At 32.4% G+C, this 23378-nt stretch overlaps 1 long non-coding RNA gene across 1 annotated transcript; it reads left to right on the forward strand.

Annotated features, from left to right (window-relative positions):
• The first annotated feature begins 19999 nt into the window (after positions 1-19999).
• On the forward strand, positions 20000-21501 carry LOC127853449 (uncharacterized). Its single transcript, XR_008036609.1, has 3 exons — positions 20000-20072; positions 20809-20924; positions 21186-21501. It is a non-coding gene; the product is annotated as an uncharacterized LOC127853449 (long non-coding RNA).
• Positions 21502-23378: the final 1877 nt, after the last annotated feature.

The following is a 23378-nucleotide window of genomic DNA, read 5'->3' on the forward strand; positions in this document are numbered from 1 at the left end:
ACTGTATACGTAAGTGTAAATACAGGTATAGTCTGCTTTGTGCAACAGGGAACACTCATCTGAACATCTTTTGGAATCCTCGACAGTAAATCTATCAAATAAAGCTTTACGAGCATCCATGAAGTTATTCGCATGAAAGAAACTTTCGTTTGCCTGAGATTACTGTCACTAGGTTGTCTACATTAAATATCGTTATTCGCTTAAGAGACTCTTTATCTACTTTTTGATGATCAGTCGTATATATATAGAGAGAGATCATTAAAATAAGTTAGTGCTAATTGTATACCCAAAACTGCAATAGCATCTATTTGAAAATGCTAAATCAGTCAATTAAATTTAAAAAACTCATTAAAATCGTAAAAAAACATAAATTCCTAGCTATAACATATGAAGCAAACCCCATATGGTATATTTATGTATATACGCTTTTTGTCAATCCCTTATCGGAAGTCTAGACAGTATATCTAAAAACATTAAGTTGAGATCAAAAGAGGCTCATCAAAACATTAGACATGTGTAGAATAGTGTCTCCAACATAAATCTTGCGATGATTGTAACTTTCTGGGAGAATGATCACGTTTGAGTTAGCAAACGTTACTCTTCGTTATTAGCATAGTTATATATATGATACTCAACCGAAAATATTATATAGTATCGTATTGTTAAGTTGGTTTCCAACTTTGGTGGCTACCAACGTGATACACAAAAATCGATGCACACATAACACGATTTTCATGACTTTGATAAATTTTTGTATATATATTTATATTTATGTTACTATTGGCAACATTACTACATAAAATCCCTTTTAATTGTGATTTGAGAAAGCGATAATATCTACTGTATATACACAACTAATATATTCATAATAAAGAAGTTTAGGTGTACACATATACAATATCTCAATAAGTATATATAGTGGTATATTAGGAGTTATAGTATGGGAGCTTCAATTAAAAAGACAAAGTCGCCATTCAATACGTTTTTCTGAGCTGTCAGAAAAAAGGTCTACCGATCTTTGATTAGTTCGTGAAAGAAATCACGTGTATTATATAACTCCTTAAGTACATGATATTATTTTACAAGATCTATACAAAAGTTATTTTTTATATTAACCTATTTTTTGTATTTTTTCACATTCGTGAATGGAACAGTTAAATTCCTTAATGCTAAAGAAATATGCGGGAGATGTAGATATTTTTGTATTTCTTTGATATGGTTGGATATCAATTTAAACTCACTCGTGATAAAAGAAAATATTTTTTCTATTATCATGAATGAATAAACATCGATATTTTGACAACTCAAACACATATTCTGTTTATTGTTTGCTTACACATGATTTGTATTTGTTCTTTTGCTGAAATGATGACGTCGTAACATAATGAAAACGAGATCGTTTCACAGTTTAACTGTGACAAGTATCGATATTTTTCACTGTTTATTTGCACTGTTTAAAACTGTGAAATATCAGTTTTAAATCACTTATACTTCTCTATAAACCACCGGAAAGAATAAAAATAAACTCTCGTAAGCGAACAAATAAAAACTCTTTATTAATAAAGGCGGCTGAAATGGGTTACAATTTCCAGTACAAAAAAAACAAGGTCAGTGATGTTTCCTGACATAATACGGACTCAGTATGGGCATGTATGATTCCTGACATCCTTTCTTCACCCTTGTTATCTCGTCCGGATGTTTGTGTTATTGTTACACCATGACGAAATGAATGAGTTTTTTAATCATTGATACATAAATAGTTAGGAAAATATATTTTAGGAAAAGTCAATACTATGCGCAAATTGTTAGCAAACATGAGTACAAAGTGCGCGAGGTGAGGTACTTTCATCACCCTTTGTCCATCGTCCGTCATCATGCGGTGTTTGGCATGCGAGCATAACTGTTGGCCCTTTACCATACTAGAGGCCAAATCGTTTATGCAATTTGGATGAAACTTTGTCATAATGTATATCCAGACAATATCTAGATCGAGTTTTATCGTGGGTCACGTGCGCCTCACAATGTCATTTCTTAGTAAAACCTTATCACTCAGGAGGCCGCAATTATGACTTAATCTTGATCCAACGTGGTTAAACTGTTTATTTGCACACTATCTGGGCCAAGCGCGTGCGTCCAGACACTAGATCAATATATCAAATAAAGCGTAAATATGCTGAAACAAAGTTTCAATATAAGCAGAACACTTGGTTCTTAGTAGTTTGTAACAGTTGAAAATAGTGAAATGTGTTGTGTCGTGAATATATTCTTATAAAGCAATACTCCAGTATCGGTAGAAAGATAATATGTATAAACATCTATAATACTTGTTCACTTATGTGCAACACTACCCATTTTTCAACTGATTTGCAAATAACCATCCCATCGCAAAACACATGAATTCAAATTTTCTATTTGCCACATACGTAATTATCTGTTTTAATATAGACTTCGTTAAGCCTTCTTCACATAGACAATCTTTTGTTGTACATCATTATAAAACACAAATGGAAATATTTCAAAATTCTTCAACACGGATTTCGCTAAGCTGTTTAAACATGGTTTTAATCTGATGGTTGAATTAGAACCCAGCAGCGTTTAGACGTTTAGCACGGTAATAAGCTCGAGGAGACATTTGATTTCAGCCATATGCAACCGTTCACTTCAACCGGTATCTCATACTTCATGCTCCGGCCTAGCTGCCTCCCGAGAGGGCTTTCAGATAACATGATCTTGCAGGGCGTATAATTTTATTTTAATAATTAGTAAATTCAAGCCTATTTAAAACAATAAAAATACAGCCAATTTCTTCCAAAGAAACACTGCCCTTTTCTTTTATTTTCGTAAATATAATGAAATGACTAAATGATATTTATTACCTATTAGATATGAACACACATATCATAATGAAAATTCAAAATGTATATGGATTCCAACAGGATCTTAAATTTTTTGCAAATGCTATCACAACTATAATGCTCTCACGATTATTATTTATGCAGTTAACTAAATGGTTGAGCAAGAATTACTTTGTTCGATGACTATAGCAATATCAGTAAGTATCTTATAAAACGAATATAAGGTATGAATACCTGGAGAATTAGCAAGGCCGAAAAACACTGTCTTGGGCATTTATATAATATTACTTTCTCAGTGTGCACAAATTATTATTTTTTTGAATATACTGACATTCTGTTTGCAATACATGCAACATTTCAAATGATTTCCATAAGGTCAATTTCCGCGGCACATACATATCTTAAATTATCTCTGGGAATCTGTATCTATTATTCAAATGTATCCTTTGAAGTTAAAGCATCTTCCGGAATTTTAAGCTATTGTATTTTCATATGTTTTCAAATTTATGATGTAAGATTGCTTAGCTTTTCTCCCTGGTATTCATACGATTTGCCACTGCAGAATTACAAATGAATTTTGCCTTTTAAGCCAAAGGATATAATTAAGCCCCATCACAAATTGACTTTGGTCCATCATGGGAAATTTTACATATTTTTTTTTATCCAAATTAACAAATTATGGTCCCTATTATATTGGGACATGCTGACGCATAGCAAAATCTTATGAAACTTATTCAGTAAATGATTAAATACAAAATGAGAAAAATTGATTCAAGTTCCACCAGGGCAGGTCCTTTTTTGACCCAAGGGTCGTGATTTAAGGAGACTTGATTAAAGACCAACTGGAACGCAGCCTGGTCATGGTGAAATAGACACCAAACAACATTCCATTGTATAAGGCAAATAAAACAAATAAGGAATTCATTTTTCCCATTTTTTACTTGACACTGTGACTCGGACACTATATGCGATGTGAAATTTTGCTACGAATGTTACATACTGCTAGGCACTTTAAACGTATATGTGTCCGGAGTCCATAGGCACTGTACGGTAAATTGAACTAAATAAATGTTGTTTTGCGATAATATACACATAGAACCGAAATACACAACAATGGTATAATATAAATAATAAAAAAAATACAATAAAAAAATAAAGTTTTAGAGAAAATAGTTATACTTTTCGATTCATGGACATGGACACAACTGATATATCGAATGATGGTGGAATAACATAACGTACAGGCACTGCTGCAAGAAAACCTAAAAATGTTGTTACAAAAACATGAATTAGAAAACGGCATGGATCACCATCAACAAGAGCCTTTCAGATTTTACAACTCAATGCAGCTAGACCCACCTGTCTGGATTAGAACAACTGGTCATCATCTTCATACATGGCAAAATAGACCGAACCACCTCATACTGGTACACAACGAACAACGTTATCTCTAAATATTGCCTTGTGGAGAACGGCTGAACACAGGAATGCCGGGACCACCAACCCGTGCTTGACAATAAATGACCGGAAGCTATTCGGACATGAAGAACCTCTACAGAAGATTACCCGTTTTATCCTTGTTTCCGGACTTCAGGTATAGTGATTATGGACATGAAGAAAACATACGGTGTTATTTGGGAACAATGTTTGTTGTTTTTATTCGTTAATAATTGAAACGTTCATACTTGTTAACATTTGGCGCATGATGTGATGTGTTATGTGAGGACATAATGTAGTTTTTGATTTCCCCATTGCTCGAAGCTCATGTGTTTGTGTGTTTCACTAATACCAGATATTAGTGAACCAGTTAACAATTAGAATTGTTATATAATGTCCAGAGTGTATGCATGGTATTCGCTGATTGCAATTCAGATATATTCATCGTCTTACAGTAGGGACAAATCATCTGAAAATTATGTGAAATGTTTGACAAGCTATACATCAAAGGCATCGTTTACGAGCATTTATCAATTGGTGCGCATGGAAGAAACGTGATTTTGCCTGAAATTACTGTCACAAAGAAGTCGACAACATAAATCGTTTTTCGCAAATGTTACTCAGATATTGACAGTTAATATACCATATGGGCCTTATTTACCGTATAAATGTGGATTACTTGTTCCATGTTATTTATATAAATGAACGTATGCACTTAGCAGTGTGTCTATTATGTATGCAGTATTTCTGCCACTATTACTATGAGTAGTAAGGCATATTAAGATTTTTATAATTGTTGCAATTATGACGATGATGCAGATGGTTAGTGGATCTATGTGATCATTTAAGCTAAGATCATGTCTGAAAAATAATAATATGCAAATCATTATCGTTATCAATTCTCAAACACCTGCAGATAGTCCTCAACACATGAGTTTTCAATCTTATAAAACTGTCGAATTTTGAACAACGTGTTGCACACAAAAGAAGTTGTTTTTATGTGTGATTGGTATCACTTAGTCTCCTATCTCACGCATAGTGTTCAGAGCGAATTTGACTCAACAGATACACAGTTATAGTTGTAACAGACGGTGATTACTGATATTTATAAATACGTTATTAAATTTGCTCAAATTACTCATTTGACATATTTTATGTAATCTTGACAAATTGCTATTCCTCTCAGTCCATTACTTAGCGAATTAGTTTAAAATGAAATGTTTCTTATCGTCTTACATCTACAGGTATTATTTAAGAGTGTTTTGTGTTTTCATATTTGTTGCAGTCAATGTTTACGAATAAAATTACAACTCTTGTTATTATTTAATCATTTAATGAGATCTTTTTAATTATATATATTATAATACATATTTGAGTGAACATTTTTGGATCAATTAAATTGAGTTGATGTTTGCATTTGACATCGAAAGCCTCCTTTTAAATACATTTTTCTTAAACGGTTGTAGTAGTTGAATCGGATTTTCCAACTCGGTGTTTTCAATATGTTTTCAATTCAGTTAGCCATGCATTAATTTATCACTGGTGCAGTGCTTATAGCATCGCCACCCTTACAAATAAATGCGTATGTCTTATTGTGCATGGTATATTGGAAACAGCACGTAACGGTGGCATGGGTCTGGTTTAGATTACATACTGATGTTGATAAAATTGGATTGCATTATAAGCAACTTTTGTGAACATAAAAAGAACCCGATTATATCAATATTGATGGACGGTCAAAATGTTTCTATTTAGTTATTACATTCAGGACAAAATCCTGACGTACAGTTGCGCTTATAATGCGATTTAAAGGAAGTAATCCAAAGAGATACTGCACATTTATTCATAAACAGAACATACAAAACACTATATAAATAAATAAATAAATATATATATATATATATATATATATATATATATATATATATTTCACTCAGAAATATATTTTGTTCTTTATAGCAAAAACATAAATGCATCTAAAAGCCTTTTTGTCAAAGGCACCATATAGGAGCATTACATGCAAAGCATGTTAGGCAAGGTCAATGACATCTCGTGAACGGTTAACTTTAGGTAGTACGTAGTCTTCAATATCGTTTTGAAAAAGATTGTAGCTCATTTGGAAAAACATTTCATGGGATTAATACTATACGATAGAAAGTATCGTAAATAGACTGGTTATTAGGAATGTTGTGTTTTGAGTTGCATGCTTTTTGGAACGCATATGCATGGAAACAAGCGTCTTAAGAAAGAAATCGGGTTTTATGACCATTGAAATACCGTATATACATTCCAAGCATAAACGGACCTAAAAAACAATATTTGCTTTTAAAACCATTAAATGTATCAACTAGGCAAGTTTCGTGTATGAAGGAAAAAATGATAAATACTTGGACGTTGCCAATCAAATTTTATTGACAGAGCTGTCTAGAGTCTCGCGACCTTTGATTAGTTCGTGATAACACATTCGCAAGATTGATTAGTTGTGCGCAAGTATGGGACTACTCTTTATTCGCATTGATATCCAGAACATAACCAAGTGATATGCACAATTGAACTCATATTTCACTTTATTCTACATAGTAAAAAATAAACAACACACATAATTGGTATTCGGTTGTCTTATTTTTGGTGTTTGTTTGTTAGTTCGATGCACTATTGCATGTTCCTTTGACAAAGAGTGTATTTAAACGTCTGATGGGGTTGAACAATTGTGTGTAATCAGGTGTTTTTCCTGAAATCAAAAAAGGGAGATAATATGAATGTTAAAGAATGGTGCATTGTATTATTACGTCAATTCTTAAAAAAAACAATGCTCTGCATATTTTTACTGTTAAGCTGCGCAATGTTATCCTATTTAGTATTATGCTGACTGGATTGTAACCGTGACGACGTTAACAGGCATTTTGAATGCAATTTATTATTTAAGCAGATAGTGCAAGCAAGCTGGACTGTTTTGATTGAATTTAAATAGTGGAATTCAATATCAAGAAGCATTCATATATTATTTGTAAGGTCGTTAATTGTGGTATTCCCATTTAATTTGCCGCTTATGAGTAAGTTAAATGACGCAACACCATTACAACAGGCAGATGTAATGACTCCCATTATCCATTATCAAAACAGTAATTGTCGTGTTTTCTGACATAATAATGAATCCGTATCGGTCTCGAATTTTCGTAGAGTGTTACATTCGATAGTCTTTTATTTGTCGATTTAGTTGGAATTTTCCCCAAAGCAATGTATACATACATGGTTATATTTAATTAGAAATGCATACACAGTAAAGACAATATATTTTAGTAAAAATATTTAATATAGTTATATTTTGTGAATGTTTTTTTTGCGTATTATTAATAACAATTCGAAATGCATACACGTTTCCCCTAGCAAACTGAACGCAGTTTCATTTTTTTATAATTTTAATGTAGCAATATGAAGCGTCATTGAATGTGTTGTTAGCATAGACTGTTGATTGTGTCACTCTGACTCACACGAAATTTGTTGACCAGTGAATCGCGTAATTATGAATAATGGCAACAATTAATGCTCGTCATATGTCAGATATCAATTATCGCATAATCGCGCTTTTTTTGTTAGTTTATATATGTGCAAGTTTGTATTTTCAAATAATAATCACATACTACTCAAATGATTCGCCAGTCGGCGATATGTTTGTAACACATGTTAATATAAAATTGAATGATAGTTAGTGTCCCCTATGAACTTTCGTTAAATCTTTTACCAATAAAGTTTCAGTAAAATAAAAATTAACAGCTAGCAAATTTCTTGATCCCATATCCGCCAATCTGATGATTATTCAACAATGGGTTTTCAGCAATACCTTACTGTAATGGAAGTTACTTTACAGTTCAATTACTTTGACGGTTTTGTGTCGAATTCCGTTTATCAATTCTAGCGCTATATATCAACAGGAGTAATACTCCCGGTTCCAAATGGTATGCTTGCCATTTGTTGCTACTTCACGTTTATCAAGAGAAAAGTAAACCTGCATGTGCTCACACTCTTCTGACACAATCTTTGCCAACAAGCGTGAATAATAACTTTTTTTGGAGTTGGATATGTATTCATGTTAAATTTAAGGACTTACAGGGTCTCTGCTCACAACAAAGCGCTAACAGCTTTTGCTGTGTATATTGCCTCATGCGAAATATTGTGCAGATAGATTTGGCTGGGGCCTATTTGCTCGATTTGCGCCCACAATTTATATTATGTGAACACCATTCATAGCTTTCAACATCGTGTATGTAAATTTTACACAATTCCTGAATAAATTATCTATATTTAAGTATATGTTTAAAAATCGATAACATTAATATTAAATAATACCATCTTAAAGGTCGCCCTGGCGTAGTGAAAATGGTGTTCTGAAAGCGACCAGGACTTTTCACGGGTATGATCCCCATAGTGGGAGTGCGAGCTTTCTTGCAATCTCTCCCAAAGAAACCAAGTACTGCTCTAAGTCCCTTGAAACGGACTCGATAGCGTTTTTTTTATAAGCTTAAGGCTTTCGATGTAAGCGAGCTAAAATAAATTGGTTTAAACTAAATTAAATCAAGATAAAATAAAAGTTATAGTTGATTGTGAACTAAAAATGTATTATCCGCAATGAAAGCTAATTAAAGTATGTATTAATAAACTTTCCCATCAACTAATCAAGAATATAAACAAGTGGGTATCACATCTCAAACAAAACAGATTCGAAATACTTAGACTCCATTAACTAGTTAAAGAAAAAAAATACATTTTTATAACATCTTTAACGTAGCATATACTTGTCTTTAACAGAAATAAGTATGACTTCAACAAACTATTTCTCAAAGGTACTATTTATGAGCATTACATTGAGACCAAGATAAGTATTGATGCAAAGCATCAAAGGGCGTCGGAATTTCAGTGTAAAAGGCACTCAATGCAGTTACATGGAACGATTTTTTTTCTACTGTAAATATTAATATATTGGCCGATTATTTTAAACAAAATAGAAAAAGATACTGGTATAACCATTATCTATGATTTTGTGTTATAACCCCCACATAACCATTATCTATGTTGTTGTGTTATAACCCCCAAATTACCATTATCTATGATTTTTGTGTTGTAACACCCAAATATTTCATAGTTCATTTTATTTACATTGGTTTCCTTTTTTTACTGGCACCCGTGTGCAGTTTTCATTAATGGAACAAAACTGTGTAGGTTTTAAAAAATCTGCTTCATCTTGTAAGCGTAATTTCATATTTTCTCAACTTCAAGGGGAGATGATTCTGATCTTATTCTTACGTTGCTCATTTACAATAGGGGTTGAGTACTCATTGATATGAAAACACTGTAAAAGTTTTAATATGTTTACGAACCCCCCCACCCCACCCACCCTCTCACACACATATTTCATGGGCATAATAAAAACAAAAAATGGTTACAATAAAACAGCATATTTATTTAAAATAAAATGTCTACATCAAAACAAAAAGTTAAGATAGAACACAAATAAAATAATTTGATTCTACTGAGGCTCGAACCTTTGGCCTTTAACATGTGAAGCGAGCGTGTAACCAATACACTACGGAACCGCTTGAAAAATCACCTTCTAACTAAGATATTAATAAGCTATTAATAGTCGGTTTAAATGTAAACCCGGAAGTTTAAACGCTGGATAGTGAGCGGGGTTAAAGATCCATACCAAAGGGTCCATATTACTTGCAAAATACGGGTCAGGCATGCGGCCTTTTATATGTGGTTCTTAAAAAAAGCCTGTAGGAGGACTTAATAGTAATGAGACTGGGGTGCTGTGATGGTGCTCCTCATTGATAAGCGGCTGCTTCCTTTATCAAGATTCATTATTACAATTAATAATACGTGTCGCGCTTCGCGCTCTATAACGTCTTTATTAGTAACTAGGTGGTTGCTAGGATAGTGGAACAAAGAAGTTTTGTTTTATACAAAACCAGAAAGTTTCACCGGTTCGCGTATTTGTCCAGTCCCTGTGATCTTTTATTATTGATCAGTCCCTGTGATCAGTTATTAATTAAAAGTATTAGCTTTGCATTATTGGCAATAAATGTTGTAGTAAATGTAATAGGCACAAATGCAGTACTTATTAACACTAATTTACACAAAAAATCACCACTTTGCAATAACTTCTCCTCCCATAAGCGAAAAAAAACGTACTAACTAGTCGCCGCACTTCAGTGCGACGCCAACAAGAATGGCCGATTCAATAACCTTGCGTGAACGCAATACTTGTGTCACTATGTATTCTCCAATATAAATCGTCAGTTGTGAGCGTCTCACGATCTTGTATTATTTTATAATAGCACATCAAACTATTACATACTTAAAGTATTGGAATAAGCTGTAGAACATAATAATGAGACATAAGATGCTGCAAACGCTGATACTGTGGCTCTTTTGACTAACAAAACCCATTTGCATTTTTTGTGATTACAATTTCGTTACTAAAAACATGTATGTCGCCCTTATTAAGGGTGTAGCTTGATAAAATTCAATTTATTCACTTGCAAATTGTATAAGCGATATTGAGGGAATGGAATAAGACATTCAAAGGATGCCATTCAACGCTCAAAGAACATATTCAACTTGTCAGTTATTGTTCTAGTGATAAGCATTGTAATTCTATACACCTGGCGTACGCAATGCGTTAAAATTCCGTTATTAAAGCAATATACTTCATGATCAATATGCTTTCAGTTTGTCTCTTTTTAAATAAAATAAGATTGTATATGAACAATTCTTTTCATATAACACATTTAAATTATGGGTTTTAAAACCTATAAAATCATACATTGTAGCATCTGATTTATTTTCAGACAATTTATGACATATCGGATACAATCTGCATTGTGTCTTACAAATTGACAAGATGGATATGTAACTGCACATTTATTTTTATTTTTTTAAACTAGACAACTATGGTACCCGTCAAGTGCATAAACTATTTGCCATATAAAAATTCAATCGGAACACACAATTAAATATGTGACAGTTTATGTTCATAGCTTAAAATACAATTTACAATAATACCAAACACATTATCCCCGTCTTTGATAAACAACATGCTCTTCAAACACGAGTAACCTGAAAGTAAATCGAATTGTATAGTTTAGTCTTTGTGACTTGTAAGGTGCGCTATTTGTATGTTTCTCATATCGTCAAAATGAACTGTATTTCCATGTACGCATTATTTCAAAGCGTCAGTATAAAACGTGATATTACAATAATTTAGACAGTCACTTTTTCAATGATTTAGAATATATAATTATATGTATATATGGTATTGCTGGTTTTGACCGTCGGACTCTTCTTACAATAATTTGATAACATATTTATTCGAAAATCTTTAAAGACCTTTTTGCTCCCTGCTCAACTACGCTCATTATTGACATAGCGGATAATTGCTTTGATGACCGCAAATCTGTTGAGAATTCACAAATGGATTTCCAGCAATAACTTCAATCAAAAAAGAAGTAGATCGAAAGTGCCATTAATCTTCCGGCCCTGTGTCATATTCTTTTCGCGAATGTATGCACATAACAGGATTTTTCTGATATCAAATGTCTCTCTATATTCCCCGACTATGTGCAAAGCCGTATTGAAAGCCATTATTTTGATTGTGTTATAACGTGATACTACTGCTCGGGTCCATTATTTCATTTGCTGTGAGTTTTATTATTTTATGAAAAAATGGTTTGGAAAAACACTTTGTTGGAGTATCGTTGATGTACACGTTGATACTGATTTAAATCGCCCTTAACTCCCTGGACATTCTGATATTTATGAACATGTTCTTTGTACCATAAATTTAAAGACGGAATATTGGAAGAACGTCAACTTGGTATAACAATTGTTGATCTGTTTCTTTAATGCATGTAAGGTACTTAATGTTTTTTTTGCTACTATTTAGGCTATAGAAATGTAGATGTCTTTGTGAAACATTTTAACTACCTTTGCGTTGATTGTTAGTCACACGTTACTAAGTACTATTTGCATTAACGCGTGTGTACATTGAGTCTGAGAAAAATGTCGTTCATGTAAGGCTTCCGACATTTCTTTCTTGAATAAATTAACTGTCGAAATCATTTAGTTTTTCCGATAATTATTTAAACACAGAAACAAAACGCTATAAATGGTGTCAGTTGTGCATCTAATCAAGTCGTGCTATATCGCTATTATATAATTATAACGTTATATATATCTAAATAGTGAAATAAAGGTTCGTCATAATGCAACAAAATACAGTGAATGTAGTCCTGGTGATATTGTAGAAAACTAGTCAAGTACACATTTTATTATTACTACATAATGTTACATGTTTAACTCATTTATCTTAACGATTTTAATGAAAATATACGATTGATGCTTGTGGCCAAGTAGGAATACTCGATTTATTCCAAACGCATCGACAACTGTTGCCTTAACTGAAACTATAAAACACATACTTACCAAATCGACATTATTGTTTCGATTTTATTTTAATATGTTTTACCATTTGATCTTTTATTCCGTAAACTTTGGTTTAACGTATTTTGGAGATGATGCTTTAACGCTGAAAGTGGTTGATTATACATGAACCATTTTTGTAACATGAGCAGTTGGCTCATATTTGTTGGGAAACAATCAGAGCTTCACCACTAGAGATTGTATTAAATAAAATAGTTTTCATCATACTTCTGATAACATTCTTTTTTTATTTCTCTAGAGACGCTATTATACCAATTCAGGGGTTTTCCATTAGCTATGGCTTCAAAGAAATAGTAGAACATTCTAAAATGAAGTATGTATCTTTTATGCGTAGTTGGAATTAAATTATCTATAGAATGGTTTTAAATAAAGTGTATCGTTCGGATGTTACTTTATTGAAATATATCCCTATAATATTTAGGAATGAATTGGTCAACTTAAAACAATAATACGATCGAGTCATGTATGAATGATGCACACGTCATTTCTTTGTATTGCACCTGTATCATAAAACATGTGCAGCAAGCATGTTTGTTTCATGTGCGACAGCGACCAGGGTTATAGAAGATGACAAAGTTTATCAACACTGGCCTTAACAATATATGAGTATATGAGTATTTTCCTACTACCACATAATATTATGTTATAAATAAGAATGGGAATCTTATGGCAGATGTGCATGCAGATTTATTTTGCCTCAGATAGGGCCAGTAATCTGAACATTATCTGAAATTTCCGACATTCAATTTGTCAAGGCATCATTTAATAGAAAAAAGGGTGCGATTGGAAGAAACATGCATTTGATTTATATTACTATCTCAACATACTACTATTCCAACATGTTATATGTATCAATTTTCGGACAACTGCCGTTTATCGTCATTGATTCATTTATCATCGACATACTTATTAAGCTCTCTAAATGTAAACAAAGGTGTTGCGCACCAAAGAAGATACCTGTGCGTGTTACTTTTGTCACTAAGAAGTCACTAAGAAGTGTCCAATGCTCTTCTGCAGTTTTCCGCAGAAAATTAACACCAGAAGTAAACTAATATAGCAGTTGGTCTGAGCATGCTGCTAACGGTTAGTTTATTAACATGGAAAGAAAGTATGCTCAAATATGTCATTTGTTTGACAACCTGCTATCATGGAAGCAAAATGTATAGACGATCGTGTACATATATGGGTTAACTTAAAATCGGATTCATAATTTTATAATTTATGATATAGTTAAACAGTGTATACAAATTATGTATTCGATCCTATTTGTAGAGCAGTCAAAAATAAGGGTTGTTATCAATAACTGCATCATATTCCAGCGGCACTCTTTGTAATATATAATAATAACGATATAAAATTTAAGATGGATATGTTTGCTATGTGAAGATTGAGCGGATTTGTTTGTTATGATTCGTTTTAGAGAAAAAGATTTAACATCCGTACCCAATGTAATGTATTAGCAAATGTAGTACTTATTTTTAAGATATATAAACACTTTGTATGCACTTTAAAAATAATCCACCTAATGCCACATGTTATGCTTATCATACTTATAGACGTACATGCATAGCTTTCACAGAAAGTAAAGCCATGGTATACATGTATTGAAAATTATGTCACAAAGTGTAAAAACTCTTTTGTTACCTAGCATGGACTAACGGATAGAACATCCATTTTCTACGCGGGATGCTTACAGTAAATAAAGGATATCGTGCAATAATAACAATTCTTCCCTACCGATGAGGCTGATGTGGCATTAAGTTTGTAAAATATATTATTCACCATATGATCTTGGTAACTTTCAAGAATACACTTGCTTCTACTGTGTATATCCGTTTACCAAATTACGCATATATAAATATAGTTTGCTGAGATTTGGGATCATTAAAACACATAATGATTTGCAGGAGAAAGCCCCCTTAGTTTGTCCTCATTGTTCTCGTGCGCTTTTGAACAGAGGTGGTCCTTACATCTGGCCGTAAGACTACGATTTACCAATATGTAAGGCATTTTTTAATGAATTACTTTATCAATTGTGCCGAAGATCTTACGTGGCTTATGCGTGGCCACCTTGTTCATTTTTTTATAACCGAATGCAACTTAATGAAATTAATATCATATCAATATCTTCATGAACAATACAAAACGACATATGTAACCGATTACTATAAAAAAGGCTACTTTTACCATCTTAAAAGACATTTTTATAATGACCTTAAGCATTTTCAACATTCATTTGATATATATGCCTGTATATACAATTCTCATTTACGGATGTTAACTGTAAATGATAAGTCATATTCATTTTCTTATTTTCCTGAATACTTTCATGGGTATGATCAAACTGTTCGGAAGGGTTCCCTATATCGTGAGCACAGTTAATGTAAAGATTTTTTGAAATACGTAATCTTGTTATTTTATTAGACACCATTCTTCCTTCTTCTTGCAATCTTCAATTAAATAGCGACATATTGCTCTACCTAGGTATACCATCTCGAGGCATATTCGTGTCTGTAATAGCAATTGACAGTCTATTTATCAAAGGTTAAATTTATGGGATTTGAATTGAGATCAAGGCATGCGCCTCAAAAAACTTCGCGTGTACGAAAGACTGTTGTTACTGAGCAATCACTAATATAAATCGTTTCGCGTGTGGTTTCTAGCAGACAAATGGATGATATTGAAGCAGATATAAAACTCCATAATGAACATAGTGATAGAAAAGATGAATAGCTGCAATGATGTAGCAAACATAAGCAGATGGATATGGGTTTTAGTCGGTCGGAACGGTATCTTTCTTGCGCTTCTTATTGCGATCGGAATAACCATTATATATAATGTCAAACATTTTGATATGTTTATTAAAAACGAATTGTGTCCTAAAAATTACTTATGTTCATTTAAATATTAAACTTTATTGTGTGGTATATAATAAAGTATTGTTTTATGTTCTTAAGACAAAGTTACAAATCAATACGATTGCCCGAGCTGTCAGTTAAGAGCGTATAAAGATATTTGATTAGTCCATGGGAGCAAATAAGATTGGTAGGTGTTTTAAGTAATATACTATTGTTCCATTTATCTATGAGACAGTATACTGTATACAATTTTTACTTAATCATTAAAACTACAAAACGTAAACGTAATTTTGTATTCTCATTTGTATTGCATGTTAGTAAATTTTGTAACATTTTGTATAAAATACATGAACACATACTTACATGTATTTGAGAAGAGTGAAACTGAAAGAAACGACCATAGTGTCGTTCATATTTAAAAAAAGGACATATTTGCAAAATATATAGCATTTTTTAAGAATTACTGAACAAGCATTTCAGCCCGACACATCGAAATTGCCTGTCAATCACCTTAGTTGGCAATAAGTGAGGCCTTGTGTCCGTTTGGATAATTGTTTTGAACATGTTACACAAGTTCATCAAGTGAATTTAATTCTTTTATAAAGACTGTTTTGATGTTGTAACTACGTCAACAGGCTTGTTTATTTGATGTAAATCAGTTTCGTATTCAAGTGATCTGAACCGAATTGACTGATTAATTCAATTGAGTGTAATTGAAATGTCAAAGACCACAGTCCTATTTTGTGATTGTATTCCGGTCGTCATCATAATGTTTACCCATTAGATAGATAGATAGATTTATTTCGGCATAGGAAGCATATACACAGTTCACAACATAACATAGAATAAAATAATTAGCAATTATTAAAAACTATATCATGTACAATAAACTATGACATGCTCACCAAACCAAGGATAACACAAAAAAGAGCAAGCCCTTATTTCCATTGTGGTCCTTATTATTGGTGACATGACAAAAAGAGGCAGACCTTAAACATAACTATGTTGACCTTAAACATAACTATGTTCATAGTAAAATAATTATTTAATGAAATAAAAAATATATATAACCGTTCAAAAGAGATCAAACTAATCATCACAGTAGAGCTCAGAATATATCACAGGAGCTGGAAACTAAGATCAATTGATAATGTTATCAATTATTGTAACACATAGATATTTTGATAGTTTTAATTTGATGATATGAGGTATCATGAATTATCTAAATTAAATATATTGCTAAAATGTATGTTATGAAGAATGAACTAATAATTATTAAAAATAAAAACCTAAGCCGAAGTTTATATCTGCTTATTAAAAAGTGAAAAGATACACATATATAAAAATTCAAATATTATTCATTGAATGACTTTTAATGACAACCTAAAAGCCTTCTAACCTGTTGACCTCTGTGAGTGACTCAGGTAATGAGTTCCAGAGTTTAATGCTATTAAAAAAAAAGATTTGGAACCATGACATTTGACCTTGGGTTAACAATACCCACCCTTTTTACTAAGCCGAGTGCTGCAATTATGCATAGAATCTTGGGAAACAAAATGTTCACTCATGTAATCTGGAGAAAGGCCATTTCTTATTTTGAAGACATGACATAACATTATTTAATTTACTCTCATGTGAACTGGTAACCAGTTGAGGGACTTAAAGTGAGATTGGTCAATATGAGCTCTAGAATAAAGGTCAAGAACAAACCTAATGAACTTATTTTGACAGGTTTGTAACTTATTTCTTAAAGTCTGAGTTATACTGTTATACCAAACAGAACAAGCATAATCATAATGACACTGAATCAGTGACATTACAAGAAGTTTCTCCGTATGCAAAGTAAGGAAATCTTTCTTACGATAAAGGAATTTTAACATAGAATCGGCCTTTTTCAAAAGAGCCTCAGCCATTGAACAGAAAGAAAGGTTTTGGTCAAGGGTAATTCCAAGATACTTAACGGATTATGTAGAAGCAATGGGTGTACCATAACAAGATGTATCAATGCTAGATTGTGACCTAAGTTTCTGTTTGGACCCAAACACTATTGACTCGGTTTTACCTAAGTGCAATGCCAACTTATTGTCGATCAACCATTGGCTAACCAAGTTCATATCATCTGTTAGTGCCTTTTCAACATCAAGTACACTTTTACCAGAAACAATTTATTTTTAACCACAGCTGACATGTCTTTCACGTAAATTAGAAAAAGAAGGGGTCCAAGGATTGAGCCTTGGGGTACACCACAGGTTATACTGGCCTTAGAAGAAAAGGTACCGGAAACGTCAACATTGATGGTCTGTTATAAGACGCAATGCGACGCTGTCATAAAAGCGCTATTCCATTACACCATGCTCTGGTAATGAATCACAATTTCCGTTACCAAACCAATATCTGTCATGTCGCCCGACATATTAATGAATCTTCATCGGAATGGAAGATTCGCAACATCTTTGATTCGCCTCAATTATCCTTGCCATTTGATTAATAGATGAGTGTTAAAAAACACATGTTTTTCATTTTACCCGTATGACTTCTGTGTGATAAACCATATTTATAGATTAATTTTATTATTGTTTTTTTTATCCGAACATATTTTTAAGTGTATATTAAACAACCACTTTGAAGTTTAAGTGTAATATTATAAAGGAAGTAAATCTTGAGATTAAAGTAAACAACACGGCGTCAAGCATGCACAAGTACACACTTTAAAATTATACGAAATACACCGTTTCGTTTTTCTTGTCGTTCCAAACATGTTATACGTTACACCTTCCTTTATTGTATAATACCATGGTAACACTTTCTGCATAACGAAGCATTGATTATTCCGTGCAAATATTAGCGCTGTCCGTATGTTTCACAAAACAGATTATTGTTTCCACATACTGACAATGCTTATGCTTTGTTAGAACTTGCTTGAATCCTTGCTATACATGGTACAATGTGTTTATTAGTGGTAATTTATATTATTGACCGTGATGATGTTAATATGACTTAATTCACGTGTAAACAATTGAAGACCATTGCTCTAAACACTCACCAATCAGATTAAAACAGTTGGTAAATCTCGGATTATTTTTAAACTGTTTTGATAACATAGTTACTGCAAAATCTATGCACACTCATTCATTTGTTGCTGAACTGACTCGCTAATTAAATTAATTTCGAATGATTGAACCTATGTCCGCCAATCTATGGAGGATTCAAAAATTGCTTTTCAACAATAACTCGCTCCCTTGATATGGAAATTAATCAAAAGTTCCATTCTTTTGACGGCCCTGTGTAAGTTTCTTTAAGATAATTCACGCAGAGAAGAGCACTTTTCTGATATTAAATGTCTTCATACATTTCTCAATTATATGCAATGCCTCATTTAAAGCCATTACTTTTTGTTACAAGTCGACAGAACTATCCGGGTTTATTATTTCATTTGATTCTAACAAGTTATTAAGGGCTGATAAGGGGAAGCATTTTTCCTGGAGATTTGGAGACGGGCAATTAAATGTTAATTGAAATATCTGTTTTCATGGCAAGATCATATTTGTGTAAATCCCCTTTTATTCCATTAATGCAACAAAAGTCACTTAAATGAAATATCGTCAACTTTGAAGTATTTGAAGGGTTTTTGTTTTTCTTCTGCAATGCATTTAGACACATTATATCAGTGTTATCGTTTGATAGCTATATAATTCTTAAATATTATAAAAAGAAAACATTTTGTAATTGTTAAATAAATATCTTATCCTCCGATACAATTTTAAAGGCATTGTTATTATTAAATTGAGCAATGCGTTCATTTTTTGCTTTTTTACGTATGTCGTATGTCAACCGAATCTTCTATATAACGTTTGTTTGCTAATAAAATTTCTTAAATAAGAAAAAAGGGTCCAACGTTTGTTTAATCAAATAACTTTCTTAACCAATAAAAAATCACAGTTAACAATATGTCATTTGGTAATTTCAGTTTATTAACAATAATAAAGTGACTTAAATCAATTATAAAAAATTCGCAAGCTTTAAACTGTTTTAGTTTAATATGACGTCCATTATACGTTTGATCAAGTCGTTTGACGTCACTATTATTTAACTACAAAGGCCTATATTTGTGTAAGTAAGAGAAATGTTCATCATGTTGCAGATGAGTTCTATGTGTATGTTACCGGTGTCAATCAAGAAAATGTGCAATTGGCAGCATTAAACACACTCCATTGCAAAAGCATGCACACATATACAATTATGTTATCAAACAAATACATCTATTTAAATATCTGTATACGGAATATACTTTAAACAGTTTCTTGTACTTTAAGCCCCAACCAACGGAACAGTACAATTGTTTGAAAGGGCTTCACGGTGCCTATACCACGTGACTTTTTAAGATCTGTGTGGGGAGTAAAATATCAACAAAAGCGCGACGAAGGTAAGATTTTTAAGGATAACTTTTTTAATATGTCACCATTTTTAATGGGATAAAGTGGAGAGCCCGCTCATTCATGAGAGTTTTCTATAGGTATCATGATTTTATAAAACAAATAAGTATTTTTTCAGTAAAGTGCAACCGCGCGTTTGAACGGTAAGAAAAGGGTAGGATCAGTGTGGGGACATTATTTTTTGTTTACACAAAAACATCACCTCTGGTGCAATTAAGAAATAAATTTTATGGGCGGAGCTTACACTATATCATTTTGCATCCATTTTCAGGTTTCTGTTATTTATTTACGACACAAAATTCAAGAAAACTATACTTACAGTAATATGATCTGTGTGGTATACGTTTTTCAACGGATCTGTGTGGTATACTGTTTTTAAGTTTTTCAGTTCTATTTAGTTGTTTTAGAAAATGCTTGTCAACAATGTATTTGAAACGGGATTTTTAAATGCGCTAGCATGTAAAACACATAATGGCTATACACTACGCTTGCACCGCTTGTTGAACTAATACATAATTATGATTTACAGGCATGCTGTACAATCCCCATTATAATATTAAAATCTTACGCTGGAGCATATTAAATCGATGACAAGTCCATGCTTACCTTAAATAAGTGTACACTTTATGTTATTGTATCAAATTCCATTTTTATTTTGGCGCCAAACACTACTGTCAGGTGAAGTAATGTATCGTATATTATTTTTGATATTATATTTGCTTTAAGGTATGGCTCAATGCTCCAAATGCGGAAAAATGTCGAAGACCAGAGCTGGATTATTGCGCCACATTAGGGGACACGCTAACTCTGGAAACTATAACTGCTGTGGGAAAGCATTTCAGGTAAGATTAAATACCTTAAAAATAGTTACATTTTTTATACAGTTATGCTAACAATCAGATGAACGGATTTTCTTGAAACAACACAAATATACAATATATCTCATTTCTCAGGTTATCATATATTTTGAAATAACTCAATAATCGTCAAATCGTTTGTAATTTAAAACTAACGAACGCGTGTCCTCAGATACTAACATTTTTGAAATAGCGTGTTTACGCATTGAAATGTCACGTGAATAAAATGTGTTGTTTTTTTCTCAGGATGCCTACAATCTTAGAAGGCTTCAACGAACAAAGGACCCCAAAGTCACGTGTGTGTACAGTGCGGCAGGAGCTTTGCGGACAAGTACCTACTCGTGGCTAGAGAGAAAAGTGCAAAAAAAGAGGGATTGGTGAAATGTTACCAGTGTGGGTTGGAAGTTAGGAGTGAGAATGACCTCAGAGAGCACGTCAATACCCACATGCATGACAAGTGTTACAGTAGTGAGGAGTGTTTCAAAACGTACAAACGCAGAACAAACCTTTCTCGATACGTGAGGACTTCACATAAATCCGTGAATACTGATTAAAAATCATTATAGTTTACAGTTTTTCTGTGTAACTTCATGATCGTTTTACGTTATTTTATTCGTTGTTTTACTTTTACTTTACTTTTCAAAATGATTGTAAAGATATCCGAATTTGATTAATTTTTAGGTTTCGTTTAGTTCGTTTGTGTGTTTGAAATCATTCTCAAATAATTGTGCAATAATTTGGATTTACGTTATTCATTAATATATCGCATCTGTGATTTGTATTATCGAATCTGTGAAACTTTTTTAATTATAACTTGATTAAAGTTTTGCGATGTTTTTTCGTTGGTTTCAATTTTAAATACCGCTGTCACGAGATAGTTCGATAATCATAAGCAGCCAGGGTTTCTAATACTAGGGATTTTCACGATTGCTTTACATAATTAACTGCCTGCTTATAATTACTCTAGGCCGTGGTAATTGACAGTAAACAATGTATGCAATGTGGTTGTTTTTACAATACAATACTCCTTAATTCGAAATACGTCTTGACATTCTTCAGAGCTGCATCCATCCACAACACAAGAGGAGAATCGTACATATATAATATAATATTTATTCATTTACTTTTTATATTCTCTTCAAAATAATTAACGCTAAAGATAAGCATACACTTGTTACACTGAATACAACGACATAATTTATAACATGACATTATCACCAACACATGGCAAATGATTGTCAATATCTATACTATGTAATAAACTAATGCAATAATATAAATTCCATATATGAAATAAAACACACAAATACACACACATATATATATATGTTTCTACTATGACCAGTATTTTGTTTTTAATAAACATACCGTTTACCTTAAACTTTAAATAACAACAAAAAGACAAGCCAATACGTCTGGTGGATTCTGTTTTATAAGTTTGTATTCCAAATTTGATTTTAAAACATACGTATTACTCAGGAAAGAACATGCCTTTGCTTTTTGTCAACCTGTGTAATATTTGACACAATTTCTATTGCAGAATTTGTGTCAGAATTAAAATGTCCATTGTGTTCGTCTATCCGCATTCTTATTGTTGGCAACAGTTTGCTATCGTTTCGTCTCGCCCGCTCCCACCTTACTCCTAGTGTCCCCTTCTGTATAGCATTCCTGTCTCGTGAAACTGTTTTCTCTATTTTTTCTTCCCTTAACCCTTGTCCGCTCACTAGTGCCAAATAGGTGATTACTGAAATGAATGAATTTTTAAATAATAATAACAGATATACTACTACTACTATTACTACTACTACTACTAGTAGTAGTAATAGTAGTAGTAGTAGTAGTAGTAGTAGTAATTGTTGTATTGGAATAATTGAAATTAATTTAAAAAATATATATATTGTCGTTATTATCTCAATTTATCCGTAAATTGTAGAAACACGGATACCACACAGATCCTTCTAAACACGTATACCACACAGATCATATTTCTGTTAGCATATTTTTCTTGATTTTGTTTTCATGAATATATGAAAGAAACCTGAAAAATGAATGCAAAATGACATAGTGTAAGCTCCGCCCATAAAGTTTATTGCTTCATTTCACGAGAGGTGATGTTTCTGTGTCATAATAAAATAATATCCCCACACTGATCCTACCTTTTTCTTACCGTTCAAACGCGCGGTTGCACTTTACTGAAAAAATATTCATTTGTTTTACAAAATCATGATACATATAGAAAACTCTCATGAATGAGCGGGCTCTCCACTTTATCCCATTGAAAATGATGACATATTAAAAAAGTTATCCTTAGAAATGTTACCTTTGTCGTGCTTTTGTTGACATTTAACTCCCCACACAGATCTTAAAAAGTCACGTGGTATAGGCACCGTGATTTTAATGGAAAAAATATGTAAACCTACAATACAACTTACTGAGGGA

This window comes from Dreissena polymorpha, chromosome 12, assembly GCF_020536995.1.
Source record: "Dreissena polymorpha isolate Duluth1 chromosome 12, UMN_Dpol_1.0, whole genome shotgun sequence".
Classification (NCBI taxonomy): domain Eukaryota; kingdom Metazoa; phylum Mollusca; class Bivalvia; order Myida; family Dreissenidae; genus Dreissena; species Dreissena polymorpha.